At 40.4% G+C, this 19170-nt stretch overlaps 1 pseudogene; it reads right to left on the bottom strand.

The window, feature by feature from the left end:
• Positions 1-9785: 9785 nt before the first annotated feature.
• LOC144309636 (bromodomain-containing protein 3-like) lies at positions 9786-12303 on the bottom strand (annotated as a pseudogene).
• Positions 12304-19170: the final 6867 nt, after the last annotated feature.

The raw sequence follows: 19170 nt of genomic DNA, 5'->3' as shown, positions 1-19170 counted from the left end.
GGAGAAGCAGGCCCTATGTAGGGAGCCCGATGTGGTACTCAGTCCCGGGACCCCAGGATCATGCCCTGGGCCAAAGGTGGCGCTAAACTGCTGAGCCACCTGGGGATCCCCACAACCTCTTCTTATCCTTTCACCTATTGATGGATGCTTGAACTGCTTCAATAATTTGGCTATTAAAAATAATATTTCAGCAAACATAGGGATGCATGTATCTTTCAAATTAGTGTTTTCATATTCTTTGGGTAAATACCCAGCAGTGGAATTACTGGATCATATAGAACTTCTATATTTAATTTTGTGAGGAAATCCCAAGTTGTTTACCACAATGGATGCACTTGAGTTTGCATTCCCACCATTATTGCACAAAAGTTCCTTTTTCTTCATATACTTGCCAACATCTGTTTCCTGTGTTGTTAATTTTAGCCATTCTGACCCATGTGAGGTAATATCTCATTGCAGTTTTGATTTGCATTTCCCTGATGGTGAGTGATGTTGAGCATCTTTTCATGTGTCTGTGGGCCATCTGCATATCATCTTTGGAGAAATGTTTGTTCATGTCTTCTGCCCATTTTTAAATTGGATTGGTTTTTTTGGCATTCAGTGTAGAAGTTCTTTATATATTTTGGATATCCCTTATCAGATATGTCATTTGTAAATATCTTCTCTCATTCAGTAGGTTGTCTTTTCTTGGTGGTTTCCTTTGCTATGCACAAGTTTTTATTTTGATGTAGTTGCAATAATTTATTTTTGTTCTTATTTCTCTTGCTTTAGAGACATATCTAGAAAAATGTTTCTGTGGCTGATATCAGATATGTTGTCTTCTGGGATTTTTATGGTTTCAAGTCTCCCAATTAGGTCCTTAATCCATTGTGAGTTTATTTTTGTGTATGGTGTAGGTCCAACTTCAATCATTTGCTTGTAGCTGTTGGATGTGAGGGCGATCTGGCTGCGACACCTGTCACCCCATTGATCACCAGGGTTGATTCGGCTGATCTGGCTGGCTAGGCGGGTGTCCCCTTCCTCTCTCACTGCTCCATGTGCGTCCCTCCCGAAGCTGCGTGCTCGGTGGAAGACGACGACCATCCCCAATAGAGGAGGACCGTTCTTCGGTCAAGGGTATACGAGTAGCTGCGCTCCCCTGCTAGAACCTCCAAACAAGCTCTCAATGTCCAGTTTTCCCAGAACCTTTTAGTTAAGAGACGTTTTCCCATTGCATATTCCTGCCTCCTTTGTTGTAGATTAATTAACCTAATAACTGCAGGCTTATTTCTGGGCCCTCTGTTCTGTTCTTGATCCATGTGCCTATTTTTGTGCCAGTACTATATGATTTTCATTACTACAGCTTTGCAATATAACTGGAAATCTGGGATTGTGCTACTTCTAGTTCTGTTTTTCTTTTTCAAGATTGCTTTGGCTCTTTGGGGTTTTTTGTGGGTCCATACAAATTTTAGGATTATGTAGGTCTGTGAAAAGTGCTGTTGGTAGATGGAGATTTTATTAAATCTGTAGATTGCTTTGCGTCCTGTGGTCATTTTAACAATGTTTATTCCCCCTTGGGGCATTTTTGATTACTTATTCAATCATCTAACTAGTAGATGGTCTAGTTGCATTTTCTAATTTTTCCTGATTCATTCTTGGTAAGTTGTACATTTCAGATAATTTTTTTCATTTATTCTATGTTGTGTAGTATATTGGTATATTGTTAAGATCTTTGTATTTCTGTAGTATCACTTGTAATGTGCTTTTTTACATTTATAATTTTATTGATTTGGGTCCTTTGCCTTTTCTTTGTTAGTGTACGTAAGGGTTTGCCTAAGGGTTTATTTATCTTTTCAAAGAACCAGCTCCCACTTTGGCTATTCCTTTCTATTGTTTTTCTATTCTCTATTTCATTTATGTTTACTTTCATTTTTATTTCTTCTAATTTTGGACTCAGTTCCACTTTTTCTGGTTCCTTAAGGCTCAGAGACTTAGGTTACTTATTTAGGATCTTTTTTTGCTTCTTAATGTAGATGTTTATTGCTGTGAACTTCCAATTAGAATTGCTTTTATTATAGCCCACAAGTTCTGGTATGTTGTACTTTCATTTTTGTTTGTCTCAAAAAATAAAAAATAAAAAAACCTTTCCTATTTCTCCTTTAACTATCAATTGATCAAATGGTTTTAAGGAGAGTGTTATTTAATTTGCATATGGTCATGAGTTTTCCAGCTTTCCTGTTGGGATTGATTTTTAATTTCATGCACGGTAGTCAAAAAAGATATTTGGTGTAATTTCAGTCTTCCTGAGTTTGCTAAGACTTGTTTTGTGGCAAAGTTTATGGTCTGTTCTAAAAAGTATTCCCTGCCTGCTTGATAAAAATATCTGTTCTGCCATTGTTGAAGAGAATGTTCTATGTATGTGTTAGGTCTGTTTGGTCTGTAATGTTTTTTAGGTATACTGTTTCCTGATTGGTTCTCTGGATGATCTATCCATTGCATTACTGTTGATTTCTCCTCTGAGCTTTGTCAGTTTCTGCCTTATATATATTCAGGTATTCCAACGTTATGCACAAAATATTTACAATAGTTATTATCTTATTAAAGCATTGGTCATTTTCTCATTATATAATAACCTTCTTTATCTCATATCATTTTTATAATACATGTAATGTAAGTAAATTTAGTGCCAGTAATTTAGTGCCATTTGCTTGAAACGTCTTTTTTCATCGCTTTATTCTGTGTGTCTTTGAGGGTAAAGTGAGTCTTTTTTAGGCACCATAATGTTGGGTATGGTTTTTAATCCATTTAGCCATTTTGTGGCTTTTAATTGAAGAAATCTGTTTACAACTAAAGTAATTATTTATAGATAAGGATTTACTATTGCCATTTTGTTCATTATTCTCTGGTTATTTTGTACACCCATTATTTCTTATTTAAACCTGTTACTTTTTTAGGGTGTGTTTTGATATCTTTTGGTATCATTGTGCTTTGAGTCCCTATCTATGTTTTATGTAATTACTAAAGGATTTTCCTAGTAATTACAATGAGGCTTACATATAATATCTTAAACTTATAACATCTCATTTTAAACTGATACAACTTTGATAAAATTGATAACCTTTACACTTTTACTCCCTCTCCTCCTTTTTGGTTATCGCTTTTACATTGTGTAATAACAGATTAACATAGTTATTTTTAGTACATTTTTTAAAACTTCAGCTAGAGTTTTAAGTGAATTAACTATCCCTGTTACCATATTGCAGAATATATGACTGTATGTTTACCATTACCACTGAGATTTTTGCTATCTTTTTATGTTTTTGTGATCATTATTGTTCCTTTACTTAAAGAACTTCCATTAGCATCTTTTGTAAGGTAGATATAGTGATAAGGAACTCCTTTACTGGTTATTTGCTCAGGGAAGTCTTTATCCTTGCTTTGTTTCAAGGGACAGTTTAGCCAATATAGAATACTTGGTTGACAGTTATTTTCCTCCAATAGTTTGAGTATGTCATCCCATTCCTTGATTAAAATGTTTTGTTTTGATTTTTGACTAAAATGTTTTTGTGAGAAATGTGTAAATAATCTTTTGGGTGTTCCCTTGTGTGTAACTTTTTCCTGCACTGCTCTTAAAATTCTTTCTTTGTCTTTGACTTTTGGCAGTTTGACTATAATGTGTCTCAGTGTAGCCCTATTCAGGTTCATCCTATTTGAGGTCCTCTGGACCTGATGAATCTGGATGTTCATTTTTTCCCCTAGATTAGGGGACATTTCAGCCATTACTGGTCTTTCTCCCTTTCTTGTCTCCTTCAGGAAATTCCTATAATGCAAATGTCATTCCTTTTGATTGTGATTTATAATTCCCGTAGGATTTTTCACTCTGTCATTCTTTTTTCATTTTGCTCCTCTAGATTATTTTCCATGACTTCTCTTTCAAGTTACTGATTCCCTCTTCTGCATGGTTGAGTCTACTTTTGACATTTTCTGTTGAATTCTTCAGTTTACTTATTTTTCAAATCTAAGAATTATATTTGGATTTGTTTTTGATGGTTGCTCTTTCAAAGTTCTCATTTTTATTATTCATTATTTTCCTAATTTCATTTGCTTTTCTGTGTGTGTCTGTGTTTGTGTGTTTTGTAGTTCACTAACTTCCTAAAGGTGGTTCACTTTGAATTCTTTCTGACAGTTCCTAGATCTCCATTTATTAAGGTTTAGCTTTTGGATCTTTATGAGTTTATTTTGGTGGTGTCCTATTTACCTGATTTTTTTTTTTTTGTGATCTTTGATTCCTGATGTTGGAATCTGTGCATTTAAGTAATTGGGCTCCAATTCCATACTTGACAAGTTTGCTTTGGCAGAGACACTTCTTCACCATTCAGCTCAGTTTCAGTTTCTGGGCATTTGCTGGTAATTTCTTTGGGCAAATGGGGTCTGCTATTGTGGTCTTTTCTTGGATGGGGCCATGCTTCATACTTTAAGGTCAGGGATAGGAGATGTTCCAGTGACTGAGAGAGTTGTATAGGACTGCCAGCTTGGTTCCCTCCCTAAGAAAAGCTATAGGATGGGCTTTGCAGTTGCCTGGCTTCTCTACAATTGCTTGGATTCTCTCCTAATCTGGTTAGGCTTCATGGATGGTCTGGACTGGCTACTATATTCAGCAGTAGATAAGACTATGAATTAGTTTCCCTTCCCTAGCACGACAGCAGATAGAACCAGGGTCTGTATAGCTCATTGTTGGTGGACCCGAATCAGTGTAGTGTCTGCACTGAGTTGCTTGGTCAGGTGAGGCCACTGGTTTTGCTCTGCAGACTGGGGAAGCCACAGGCTATGCTCTTTGTTCAAATGCCACTGTAGGTAGGGCTGTTGGATGGGCTACAGAGCTTTCCTTGTGCTTTGGTTAGATTCTCTGGTTGGATAGACTGATGGCATTCAACAATGAGCAGGGTTATGAATTAGATTCCCTGTCTGGGTGCAGTGGGAGAAGCAGTTAAAGCTGCTATTGTTCTTTGTTTGTTGTTTCAACTCAGGCTGATCCATTCCCCAAGTTCCCTGACCAAACAGGGCCGCTGTGCAACTTCAATTCTACCAGCTTCTCAGCTTGACTGCTATTGGGTCACAAAGCTTTCAGGAGTTTTCTCCAGCCCTTCTTGTCAAATTGGACTAGAAGATACTCTCCACAGTCGAGGAAGGGAGCTGTGATTCAGTTCCCTTCCTGGGCTTAGGCAAACTTGGCTCTATGGTCAACAGTATTCATTTGATCAGAATAAATAAGATCTATATTCTGCTAATTCCCTGGTCAGAGTATATATCCATCTTGGTTCTGATAATGAGGAAAGCCGCTGGTTGGTATTATTACTTGGACACTGCAAGTATGAACTTGGTCGGCCAAGGTCGTATGCTAGTTGTTGCAAGCCTCTCTCCTATTCTTTGTCACAGTTAGAATCCCAGTGTTTGAACCTTATAGTTTTCCAGCAATCCCTGTGTAGGCATGAGATCAGAGTAGGGGTTCAAACAAAGCAGCCACAGTGCTGAGTTGGGGGGCTGGCTATTCCCCCCTGTGCTCTCTTTTCCCACTGGAAGAATTGGAGGCTCAGTTGAGACCTCAGGTTGGTGCTGAAATGGCCTGGATTTGGGGGAGGAAGTGCAGCCAGCGTGTGGCCCCTTCTCTTCCTATGCAGTTTGTCTTGGCCTCTGAGGTGTGGGGAGTACCTCACCATCATGTTCTAGGGTTCTTTCAATGTTGTCTTGCTTTTTTTTTTTTTTTTTTTTTGTCTTGCTCTTGAATAGTTGTTCATTTGTTTTGGGAGGGGAGTGAAGTCAGGAATATCCTATGTTGCCATCTTGGTGATGTGATTCTTCATGTTCTTTTTTTTAAATAAAAAGAATATCCTTTCCCTTTAGTAATTATTTATTTAATCACATTACATTTAATAAGATAGTTGAAAAGAGGATAGGAGACCATGATTTGGCTATGGACCCACGATCATAGTGAATTGAGTTAGAAAATTAGCAAATGAGCTCCAAATTTCTAGAGTATTTATTTTTATTTCTTTGTCTGATTTTTTGGCAGAGGTAATGTTATACTGTGGATCTGTTTTATTTATAGAAATTGTTTTTTTTTACCCCATTTTTATGAATCTATGTGTTAAAAATTCTGACACTTGAGTTGAGGAAAAGACAAAGAGTTCAGGAGAATAAGAGTAGGGGTCTTTGTTTTGCAGCAAAGGGAGAGAAGCCCATGGATTTTAGGCTGAGAGTCTGGTGGTGGACTGACTGACATATCAGTTTCTCCACAGAGAACCTTAATTGCTTGACAAAACAGGCGTTTCCTATGAGGAGAAAAACACAATACCACCCTGAGGATTTCTATTCATAAACATAAATCCTCCTTAAAAGGAATACTGGCAATCTAGAATTTCAGATATTTAATATTTTTAATGAAATTTATCCTAATTTTCTCATTTTTGTAAGCATCTGTAACCCAACTCGATTTCTCTTTCTTTTAGATGAGACTATTACTTACCTCCAAAGAGTTATTAAATTTGCCATGGATTTAGGTTTTGGGTGCTTCTAAAATATCTCCAAACTTTTTAGGAAAGAGAATACCAAACATATGTTTTAACACAATTTTGGCATGAAAAAAGAATTTTTTTCAAAAATTGGGGATTTCAAAACTAGAGGTTATAGCAATTTGCAGATTATTGAGAATCTTGATTATTTAATTGAATGTTTCCTTATTTAAAATACTAAACTACAACTACTTTAATTCAACCTAAGTGTATTTTATGAAGCCTATCTTCCTGCCACGTTGCCCCCCACCCATTTTTTTCCCTTAAGGGTCACTGTGTTAAAAAAAAACAGTCAAAGCAACAAAATAGAAATGTTCTAGTTTGTCTGTGCTTAAAGTGCATTTTGAAATTTGCTTTTAATCCTCTCATGGTCATGAAGATACTCTTCAGAAGTTTCTATTTTTGTGAAAACATATTAGCTTTCTCAGACTAAAATACACTGAGCTTGATTTAGTCCCAGAAAATAACCCATATACTGGAAAATGAAGATTTCATACATCAAGTAGCACCAGTGGTGCATTTTCTCAAGTCTACGTTGTGTAAACAGGACATTTTTACATTATTTTGTTCTATTCTCCATGGTATAATGTAGATGAGAAAGCCAAAGTTTTCATAAACAACTCTGTACACAGTAAAGATATTTTAATATTCCCAAACAATATTTTTGATCACTGTAATTTATTTCTGCCTGCAAACTTTTGAGTCATGTGCTTTTTTTTTTGAGATCTAAACTATTTCTCATTTTCTACTTTATCTGTTCACAGGAAAACCACATAAGTCAATACTTAGCATTTGGATTCAGTAAAGGCTAAGCAAAGACAGGTGGAGCAATATAGGAAAAAAGGAGTGATTTATTATTTTTATGATGTTCATTTTCTTTTTTTTAATTTTTTTTATTTATTTATGATAGTCACAGAGAGAGAGAAAGAGAGAGAGAGAGGGGGGGGGCAGAGACACAGGCAGATGGAGAAGCAGGCTCCATGCACCAGGAGCCCGACGTGGGATTCGATCCCGGGTCTCCAGGACCGCGCCCTGGGCCAAAGGCAGGCGCCAAACCGCTGCGCCACCCAGGGATCCCTGATATTCATTTTCAAGCTAAAAATACTAATTGTAGCTTTTCCTCAAACTACTATATCTGCTAAATATAGGCATGTTGGTTGGCATTTCTGTAGCTGAGATCTAAAAGAGAGTCTTGAATGAGTTTGTGTGTTGGTGCTTCGGAAGCCAGTTCCAGTAGTAACTGTATTCATGTTTTCATTAATTCATTACCCTCTGGTAGTAATTGTTCTATTCTGCATTGAGATTTAGGAATTTCTTTCATCCCATGTATGCTTTGGGAGAAAGCCTGAATTGCCCACCCCTTATGTTTTTTTGCTGTGAATATATTGAGCATGTGGATTTGTGTGTGTGTGTGTGTGTGTGTGTGTGTGTGTGTGCGTCTTGGTCTTCTATTTAGGGCTGTGCTTTTTCTGCATATATTGTGAAAAAAATGTTTCAAGAAAGTGTTTTTTTGTGTGTGAGATTTGGCATTTTTAAACTTCATTATAGATTTAAAGTCTTCCTAAAATAGAAGATGGGGAATGAAGCGACTATTTTCTTTTCCAGTTTATGCTCTTTTCTATAAACGTAACTGCAGAATAAACCTAAATTTGTTAATTATCGAGCATCTTATTTTTTATTAAGTGCATATTCATAAATAAGTCCTTGTAGAAAGAAGGGTATCTAGTTGTTTTCTTCTTAGTAAACTGGATTTTCATTGTCATCTTCATATTGTCCTCAAGTTATAATTTAGACACTGTTTGGCAGTGAACAAACACAGTCCCTCAACAGAAGTGATTGTAAAAGACTGGAATGAGAAGTTGTTGAGGTAAAAGTTTCATCGTTACTGTGACATAAAACCAAGAAATGGAGAAAAAGTCCATTCCTTCCCATTTATGGAGTCACTGATCACTGACTGGGGGAAAATATATATTTTTTGTAGACAAGTAAAATCTGGTAAATAACCCATGGTATTTTGAAGAATCTTTGCCGTAGATAATTATGTTGCTGGATTAGAGAAATTCAGGTCAGTAGAAATAAATAATAAAACATAAAGTATATACTATGGAGTCAAGACAAAAAAATAAAATATTTTTCTTATTTGAAAATTCTATTGAGAATAAGATCCATATTTAATAAGAAAGTATTTTTCTATGATTATTCAAGATTAAATTTCAATGAGTTACATTATCAAGGATGTCTATGGAGAGAGTAGTTTTTTTTCCTGTGCCTTTTCTTTGAGCTCCTTTGGATTTTATTTTTCTGCAAGATCATTGTTCTTCACTCAAAAAGTTATAAATTAGAACTATAAGGGGCATTTTTTGTTTTTGTTTTTGCTTGTATGTCAGAACTTCTCAAGTCTTTTTCTTTTCTCCCGTAAGTATCGCTCTGGTCCATTTTGTTTCTATTTTCATACTAGCAGTGTGTATGAAAAGTATAAGAAGAGACAATGATCCTCCCCTAGTCAACACCAAGTTTCCTTAGCAGCCCATGTCTCCTTGCCTTGCAGAACTTTACCATGTAGATAGTGAAATTTACATTAGATTTTCGTAGAAAACTGCTGAACCTTACAAAAAAGTCTCCTTTAGTTTAGTTTTGTTTTTTTTTTTTTATCTTTTTTTTTTTCAGTTGAGGTAAAAGTTTCAGTGTATGGAAAGCTGCCCGTGGCACACGCGCCCCCGTGTTCCCTCCCAGGAGCTCCCGAGGCCCCTCCCTCGGTGCCCACCCGCCTCTCCCCACCCCTGCAGAAGCCCGGACTGGAGCCCGCAGCACCTCCACAGTCCCCCCACCCTGCAGCAAGAGGTGACCCCAGCCGCGGGGCTGAGCTGGGGGGACAGAGACATCGCCTGTTTGCAAAGCTGACAGCCTTCGGTGCAGTACCATCTCAGAGAAACTTCCTTTCAAACAATGCTTTCTGGAGCTACAGACCAGCTTGGGCATAAGAAAGGGGCTTTGCAAGAAACTTCAGATCACATCTGACATGGTTTTCTACGGTCATCAGGTCAGCGTTTGAAGTTGCCGTCTCCAAGCAACTCAACTCAGTAAGGAAGGGAAGGCTTTATGCGGGTTCACACCTTCTCATAAAGCCTCACATACACACGAGAAAGATCTTAGACCTATTAAAGCCAAAACTGGAAGATTCCATAACACTGAGTTTATTTATCTTTTTTAATTTTTATTTATTTATGATAGTCACAGAGAGAGAGAGAGAGAGAGAGAGAGAGGCAGAGACACAGGCAGAGGGAGAAGCAGGCTCCATGCACCGGGAGCCCGACGTGGGACTCGATCCCGGGGCTCCAGGATCGCGCCCTGGGCCAGAGGCAGGCGCCAAACCGCTGCGCCACCCGGGATCCCTGGATTCCGTAACACTGAGTTTTAAAGAAAACCTGCAGGCGCGGAACCAGAGCAGCAGATCAACCAGAGCAAGGGACACTGCAGAGTTCCGGCGGGTGCGACTTCGCTGGTTTTGTCCTGATGTGCGAGTCCAGCGCTCAGTCTGAGTCGCTGCAGTGGAGCTGGATCCGCCGAACTGCTGCTCCCGGACCGAGGAGCTGCTGCTGCTGAGCCGGGCGGCCCTCCCGAGGGCGCAGAGCCCGCTTTCTCCTCCTTGGCAGGCTTCTCGTTGTTGTTCAGCTGCCCACGGACGTCCTGCCGCGCGTCTCCGACTCCTTCCTTTCCTGAGCTAACTCCTCCTTGGACTTGGCCGCCTGCTTCTTCCCGCTCGTGGAGAAAGGCTCCCTTGGCTTTTCCTGTCAACAACACTTGACGCATCTCTCTAGCTCCCGCACAGTGGTGGGTTTCAGAGGCTCAAAGTCAATCTCTCTCTGCTCAGGCCTGGGTCCCTGAGCGAGGGCTCCGGGACTGGATGAAGTGGACCCCGCAGCCCCGTGTCCCCGGGCAGCCGGGTGGTCTAGGCTGAGCTGGCGCCCTCGGCCTAGCTCACGGGCAGGCCTTGCTCCTCCTCTCCGGGTCGTCGAGGCCGATGCCTGCTTGCCGCCCTGCTTCGGCTGCCTGCTGGCCTGGCTGCGCTGCCGGCCTTCTCGGCGGGAGCCCTCTTCGGTTGGGCCTGCTTGGCGGCGGGGCCCCCTTGGCCTTCTCGTCCTCAGACTTGGCCTTGTGCCTCTCCGTGTCCTCGTCTTCGTCCGCGTCCTCCTCCTTCTCCTCCTTTCCCTTCGGCTCCTTCTTCCTCTCTGGCTTGTTCCCGGGCCCGCGACAGGGCGGCGAGCTGCTCGTGCACAGCCTTCAGCTGCTCCTGCAGCTCCGCCAGCCGGGCCCGCTCCTGCTCCTCCTCCTCCTCCTCCTCTTCCTCCTCCTCTTCCTCCTCCTCTTCCTCCTCCTCCTCCTCTTCCTCCTCCTCTTCCTCCTCCTCCTCCTCCTCCTCCTCCTCCTCCTCCTCCTCCTCCTCCTCCTCCTCCGAGCTCTCCTCGCTGCTGCGGCTGCTCTCGGCGCCCCTGCTCAGCACGGGGGCTGCGGGCGCAGGCAGGGCCGGCGCCTCCCCCGGCTCAGCCGGCATCTTAGCAAACCGCACCTCAAACACGGCCGCAGCTTCCTGGCCACGGCCACCACCTTGTGGCCTGGGGGTTGTACTGGTAACAGCTGGAGAACATGAACCGGATGTCAGCAGCGAAGCCCTGCGCGTCTGGGCACTCGCGACTGTCCGTCTTCTTGACAGTGCTGAGGTCCATCGGGTGCTCGGTGACGTCGTGGTAGTCGTGCAGCTCCAGGGCCTCGGCGTCCACCGGCTGGAGAAGGGCCAGGCGCAGGCCGCACGCTTCTTGCACGGCCTTTCCTCGAGGACGCTGTCACAGTGCCGCGAGTGCTCGGCAGCTCGCCCTTCCGGCCCGCATGCTGAGGCACCTCGCCGTCCTCTAGACCCTTCCAGGGCGGTGCGATGGGGCGGCCCCCACTCTCTCGCCGAGCCCCCACCTCGGCCTGCTTGGGGTCTGACGATGGCGGCGGCGATTCGCTCCGGCTCGCGGATGGAGTGGGCGTCGTGGTGGCTGCTTTCCGCTTTGCACCCTTTTCCTTGACGACAGGCGCTGTGGGAGGGACCACAGGGATGGATGATGGGCGTCGAGGGAGGGGGTGGGGCGGCGGCGGGGGCGCAGGGACCGACGTGATGTTTGCGGTAATGGTTGGCAGAGGGGGGGCAGCAATGACAGGCGTCTGGAGACAGTGGGGGGACGCTCTGGAAGGGGGTTGCTGGGGAGACAGAGGACACGGCCACCACTTGCTGCCCACCTGCACTCCGGGTTCCTGCGCCGCGTTCCGGCCTTTGCCCTTCGGAGCAGGGGGTAATAATTCAACTTCGTCCTGGGGCACCTGGGCCACTCTCTGCAGAAAAATTTTCTCTAAGGCTTGGGCCGTTAGCACTGTGTCATCTGTGGGCTTGTTGTAAATGTAACAATTTGTAAACATGGTGTGGAAGTCCTGCACGCATTCGCTGGCGCTCCAGTAATAATTATTTTCTAGTCTCTTCTGAATAGTCCCCATATCCATTGGGTGTTTATGATTTTATGGTAATCGGGCAAGTTTAGCTTGATTGCATCCACGGGCTGGTAGAAGGGCCAGGCGAGCTGGTGATTCCAGGGCGTCTTTACCACCACGTTCTGCGGTACTGCAGCTGCTTGGTCTTGCGGCCAGGCTTGGCGGGGTTGGAGACCTCCCGCGGGTTCCCCGGGATCCCCGCGGGCGCGACCGTCCTGGTGGTGGACATCCTCCGCGGCTCGCTCACTGGCCGTCACAGCAGCGGCTCAGGGAGGCCCTCGCTTCCACTGCGCTCCTTTTGGAGGCCTGACATCCCCTTTGTAGGCCCAGCCAGGCAGCACTTGGCCTCGGCGGCTCCGACGGCCGTCCCTCCGCTCCCTATATAGATTCTGGATAACAGTTCTTTATTAGATGGTTCTTTTGTAAATATTTTCTCCAACTCTGTGCTTTGTCTTCTTATTCTCTTGACATTGCTGTTTGCAGAACAGAAAATTTTAATGGAGTCCAGTGTATCAGTTATTTCTTTCATGGATTATGCCCTGGTGTTGGATCAAAATCATAGCCATACCCAAGTTCACCTGCATTTTCTCCTACATTATCTTGCAGAGGTTTTATAATTCTGCATTTTATATTTAGAACTGTGATCTGAGTTTATATTTGTGAAGGATGTGAAGTCTGTGTCTGGACTCAGTATTTTTGCATGTGGTGTCCAGTTTTACATTATCATTTGTTGAAAATACTGTCCTTTTCTTTCACTGTGTTGTCTAGTCCTTTGTCAAGATCCATTGACTATATGAATCTCATTAACTTTTAAAAGGATGTGATAGAATGAATTTGAATAGCTAAGTGAACATAAATGGGAGGTTCCAAACAGAAGAAATGGACTGTGGTAAGGCATTAAAATGAGTGAGGAGGAAAGTAATCTTGATTTATTAAAGAAACTGTGATAGTTTGAGCTTATGTGCAAGAGAAGTTTGTTGAGTATTAGCTTAACCATGGTAAGGATTATTATACTAAATAATACGAAAGCCATTTAAGGATTTTAATGCAATTGCATGAATTTTAAAGGTCTTTAAATGTTTATACTTTGGCAGTGTGTAGAATGTATTGAAGGGGAAAGTAGGGAAATAATGGTTTCAGTTGGGAGGCTTTAAGAGGAAAGGTAAGAGATTATCATGAACAGAAATGACATGGAAGAGATAGGTCATAATAAAAATTTAATAAGTAGAATAAAGAAACGCTTGGCTGAGTTTTGGGAGAAAGGGAAAAGGGATGTTTTAAGTAATACTCCTGAATTTTTATCTTGACTTATAAGATATAGAGTGGGGGGGGGGGGAGCAGGAGGGAGGGAGGAGATCATTACTTTTTTTTGACACTAATAAGAGAACAGTGCATTAGAGAAACAATATTTGGATTTATTGACATAAATAATTGAAGCTTTGATACTGTACTGGATTTACCTGGGTGAGAGGAAGGTCCAGTGTTCTTAACTAAAACTTTGACATGGCGGCACCACTTTAAATTTTCCATTCTAGCTGAAGTCTGAAAAATGAAGTCTCCTCTTTTCAAAGGAGAGAGGTTGTTAAGTGTAAATATAAATAAGGATAAAGGGTCAAATACTAAACCCTAAGGAGAAGCTCATAATTAAGGAAATGTAAGGAAAGATAAGCCTTTGGAAAAAAATTAGAAGTGGATGAACTATTAAGTAGGGTTGTTTTGGGATACCAGCAAATAGGTCTAACTCTTAAACATAACCAAGAATTTGATGAAAATGAGAAAGGAGAAAATTTCATATTAGAAAAAGGAATGTCACTAGTGCTCGTTTTTTGAGTACCTGCTATATATCATGCATGATCTGAGATCCCACAGTAAGCAAAGATGCAGATATTCCTCTGCTCTCAGAGTCTGCTTCCTAACTGGGGAGAGACTGAACCTATAATAAATGAGTAAATTACATCTTTTTGAAGGGCATAATGCTGAAGGAAAAAAAAAAAGTCCTGGTAAGGGTAATGGGGAAATGATGTGGTTGGCAGAGAACTTTGCAAACTTAAATAGGGTGGTCATAGTAGATCTCAATGACACAGTGATTTAAAGCAAAGACTTGAAAAGATAAGGAAATAAATCTTAAGGCTATTTTAGGTAAAAGTGTTCCAGGCACAAAGAAGGAATTGAAAGGGGAGCATATTTGGTGAGTTGAGCAATAGCAAGGGGACCAGTGTGGCTGGAGGAGAGTGTTTATGGGGAAAAAATAATAGGATTTGAGGTTAAAGGAAGAAGCAACCCATCCAGAGCTACAGTCCTCAATCTTGGCTTCTTTGGAGAAGCTACATAGAGAGCTTCTAAAACTCTGGATGCCATGACCAATTGGGTTACAATCATTGGGAGGTGGAACTCAGGCCCCCCATGTGACTATAACATGCAACCAAGGTTCACAATCTGTCTGCTAAGACCTTAGGAGTCTCTAAGAAAAACTTATGTTTGAATGTTTGAAGGAAAAGCTCAGAAGATCATTCCTGGTTGTATTACATTGGAGATGCCAGTTAGATATTCAGGAAAAGATGTATTTTTTAAATATATATTTTTAAAGATTTTATTTATGTGTGTGTGTGAGAGAGAGAGAGAGAGAGAGAGAGACAGAGAGAGAGAGAGAGAGAGAGAGGCAGGCAGAGACATAGGCAGAGGGAGAAGCTAGCTCCATGCAGGGAGCCCGATATGGGACTTGATCCCGGGGCTCCAGGATCACACCCTGGGCTGAAGGTGGTGCTAAACCGCTGAGCCACCTGGGCTGCCCAGAAAAAAAATGTCTAATAGAGAATTAGATATATGAATCTGGAGTTCAAGGAAGAGGTTCAGGCTGGAGATACAGATTGGTGAGACATCAGCATAGAGATGACACTTAAATCCTGCAACTAGAAGAGTTCTCTAAAGTAATGAAGATAGAAGATCAAAGATCTAGAAACAAGGTCAAAGGAAGAACCAGCAGAGATGAAGAAAGGAACAATGAGGAAAGAAGGAAGGAAATTCAGAAAATTTACTGTCTTGAAAGGCAAGTTCTCAGTGTTTCAGGATAGTGGAAAACCTGGTTAACTGTCACATATTGCTGATAGACCAAGATGAGGACTGCGAATTGACTTCGGATACAATGTTATGAAGTAATTGTGGATCTTAGCAAGAGGAGAAAGCTTGATTGGAGGGAGCTCAAGAGAAAATTAGAAAGTTATAATTTTCATCAACCTCTAAGACTTCATTTAGGAAAACTGATAAATGAGGTGGTGGCTCTTACATGAAATGGGGCCAAGAGAGTTTACCAACATGTTTCTCTAGGCTTGTGGAAGAGGTGTGGAGAATAAAGAAGGATAGTGTGCATGATGCAAGAGGGGGGAGGATTTTCTGGAGAGATGGAGTTGTTGAATAGCCAAGAGAGGATGTGACCCAGTATATGAGTAGAGAATGGCCTCTGCTAGGAACCCAAACAATTTATCTGTGGTAACAGAGGAGTGATGGAGTATACAGGGGTAGACTCTGCAAGGTGGGGAGCTGTGGTGGTGATCACTATGGAAATTTTGCCTTGGAAACTAGGACTAATGGAGAAATAGAAGATTCTTGGGTGATACTAAAGACTCTGATAGTGGCGGGGGGAGAAGCACATTCCCCCCCTCCCTCACTGGATTAATGACTCCCAACTTGGACCTCTAGGGTCCTTCAGGAAAGAGGAGTCAGTAGGAGGCTACTGCAAATATTTCAAAAAAGCAAGTGACAATTGTATCTTTTCATCTCTTTTCACTTTTATTGAGAGATAGTTGACATACATCACTGAATGAGGTTTAAGGTATACATCATAGCGCCTTCCTTTCTTTAGTTTACCTAATTGTGAGAATACAATATATAATGCGTAAACAAAGTATGTATTAGTTGACTGTTTATGCTATTAGTAAGGCTTCCAGTCAACGGTAAGCTATTAAGAGTCTGCCTCTTAATTTTGGAAAGTCAAATTTTATATGCAGATTTTCAACTATGTGGAGGATCACACCTCGTTGTTCAGGAGTCAACCATATATGCCACAACTGCTCTAACCATTCCTCCATCATTGGACACTTCGATTGTTTCCCTGTTTCTGCTATTATAAATAATGCTGCTGTGTATCGGGAGGTTCATTTATCTTTTCTTGTGTTTTCAATTCCTTTGGATACATTCCCAGAAATGGACTGTAACTAGTTCTATTTTTAATTTTTGAGGAGCCTTCATTCTGTTTTCCACAGTGGCTGTACCAGTTTACAACACACACCGCCCCCAAGAGTGCACAAGGGTTCCCTTTCCTCTACATCCATACCAGCATTTGTTATCTTTTGTCTTTTGGATGATGGCCATTCTAACAGGCATGAGGTGGTATCTCATTGTAGTTTTAATTTGTATTTCCCTAATGACTAGAAGTGTTGAACATCTTTTCATATACCTGTTGCCTATCTGTGTATCTTTTTTTGAAAAATGGTTATTAGGTTTTTTGCTCATTTTTAAATTGGGTGATTTTTCTGCCATAGAGTTATGTGCATTATTTATTTGGTTTGGCTATTAATCCCTTATCAGATATATGGTTTGTGAATATTTTTTCTCTGTTCTGTAGGCTGTCTTTTCAATTAGTTGATGGCTTCCTCAGGTGTGAAGAAACTTTTTAGTTTGATGTATTCCCACTTGTCTATTTTTTATTTTTTGGTTACATTTTAGGTGTGATTTCCAAAATATAATTACCAAGACCAGTGTCAAGGAGCTTTTATCCTGTGTTTTACTTCTAGGAGTCTCATGGTTTCAGGTCTCACAGTTAAGCATTTATTTAATTTTGAGTTAATGTTGTGAGTGGTGTAAGCTATGGGCCCAGTTTCATTCTTTTTTTTTTTTTTTTTTTTTTTTTTTCAGTTTCATTCTTTTACATGTGAGTATCCATTTGCTGCAACATCATTTATTGAAGAGACAATTCTTCATTGAGCATTCTTGACTCGCTTGTCAAATATTTGTTGACCATATATGCTTGGATTTGTGTCTGAATTCTTTATTCCATTGTTCTCTTTGCTTCTGTGCCAGTACTCTACTGTTTTAGTGACCATGGCTTTATAATAAATATAAAAAATCAGGAACAATAATGCCTCATGCCTTGTTCTTTCTCGGGATTTCTTTGCTTTTTTTTTTTTTTTTTTTTTTTTTTGCTTCATATAAATTTTAGGTTTTTTTTTTTTTCGAATTTTGCTAAAATAAAAAAAAGCCACTGGAATCTCAATAGGGACTGCATTGATCTATAGATGGTTTTTGGTAGTATTGACATTTTAATAATAGTGATTCTTGCAGTCCAGTAACATAGGATACCTTTCCATTTTTTAAAAGACTTTATTGATTTATTCATGAAAGATACAGAGAAAGAAACAGAGACACAGGCAGAGGCAGAGGGAGAAGCAGGCTCCATGCAGGGAACCCAACGTGGGACTTGATCCTGGGTCTCCAGGATCACACCCTGGGCCGAAGGTGGCACTAAACTCCTGAGCCACCTGGGCTGCCCTATCTTTCCATTCATTTATGTCTTCTTCAATTGCTTTCATCATTGTCTTACAGTTGTTAGCATAGATCTTTCACTTCCTTAAATTTATTCCTAAGTATTTTATTGTTTTTCATGCAATTATAAATTGGATATGTTTCTTTATTTCCTTTTCAGAAAATTTGTTATTATAGAAATTTTATTTTGTATGTCAATTTTGTGTCCTACAACTTGGCTCAATTTGTTGATTATTTTAACAGTTTTTTTGTTGAATATTTAGGATTTTCTCTATACAAAAACATGTTATTTGCAAACAGAGACCATTTTACTTCTACCTTTTGAATTCTGATGCCTTTTCTGTTTGTTGACTAATTGCTCTAGCTAGGACTTTTAGTACTATATTGAAGAGGAGTGGTGAGAGTGGGCACCTTATCTTGTTCCTGATTTTGGAAGAAAAGCTTTCAACCTTTCACCATTGAGTGTGACATCAGCTATGGGCTTGTCAATATGGCCTTTATTATTTTGAGGCATGTTACTTCCATACCTCATTTGTTAACTGTTTTTTTCATGAATGACTGTTGGATTTTGTCAAATGCTTTTTCTGTGTCTATTGAGATGATAATAGGATTCTTTTCTTTCACTCTATTAATGTGATGTATCACATTGATCGATTTCCATATTTTGAGCCATCCTTTCATCCCAGGGATAAATCCAAGTTGATTATGGTGAATGGTCCTTTTAATAGGCTGCTGATATCTTTTCTAGTATTTTGCTGAGAATGTTCACATTTATAATCATCAGGGATATTGGCCTATAGTTTTCTTTTTTAGTAGGGTTCTCATCTGTCTTTCAGCATGAAGATAGTGCTGACCTCATAAGGCTTATTGGGAATGTTCTCTGCTTTTTGTTTTTTTGGAGAAGTTTGAGAATATTGGTATATTAATTCTTAGAAGTTTGGTAAAATATACCAGTGAAGCCATCTGGTTCTAGGCTTTTCTTCATAGGAACTTCTTTTTCTGTTTTTTTTTTTTCTTTTTTCTTTTTTCTTTTTCTCTTTCTCTTTCTTTCCTTTGTTCTCTGTTTCCTTCCTTCTTTCCTTCCTTCCTTCCTTCCTTCCTTCCTTTCTTCCTTTCTTCCTTTTCTGATTCACTCTCCTTACTAGTAATTAGTCTATTTATTTTCTATTTATTCCTGATGCCATTTTAGTAAGTTGTATGTTTCAAAGACATTTTTTTATATCTTCTCAGTTGTCAGTTTCCTGGTGTATAGTTGTTTGTAGTAACCTTGTATGAATTTTTGTACCTTTGTGGTATTCATTGTAATATCTCCCTTTTCACTTATAATTTTGTAATTTGAGTTCTTTTTTTTCCTGTTAAAATGTATCAATTTTGTTTATCTTTTCAAAGAAACAACTATTAGTTTGGTTAACTTTTCTATTGTTTTTAATTTCTCCATTTCATTTATTTCTGCTCTAATCTTCATTGTTTTCCATTTTCTTTGCTAACTTTGGGCTCAGTTATTTTCTGGTTCATTAAGGATAGAGTTAGGTTATTTATTTGGAATATTTCTTGCCTT

The sequence above is a fragment of the Canis aureus genome, unplaced genomic scaffold, assembly GCF_053574225.1.
Source record: "Canis aureus isolate CA01 unplaced genomic scaffold, VMU_Caureus_v.1.0 ptg000132l_RagTag, whole genome shotgun sequence".
NCBI classification, from domain to species: domain Eukaryota; kingdom Metazoa; phylum Chordata; class Mammalia; order Carnivora; family Canidae; genus Canis; species Canis aureus.
This window is presented reverse-complemented; position numbering and strand designations above follow the sequence as displayed.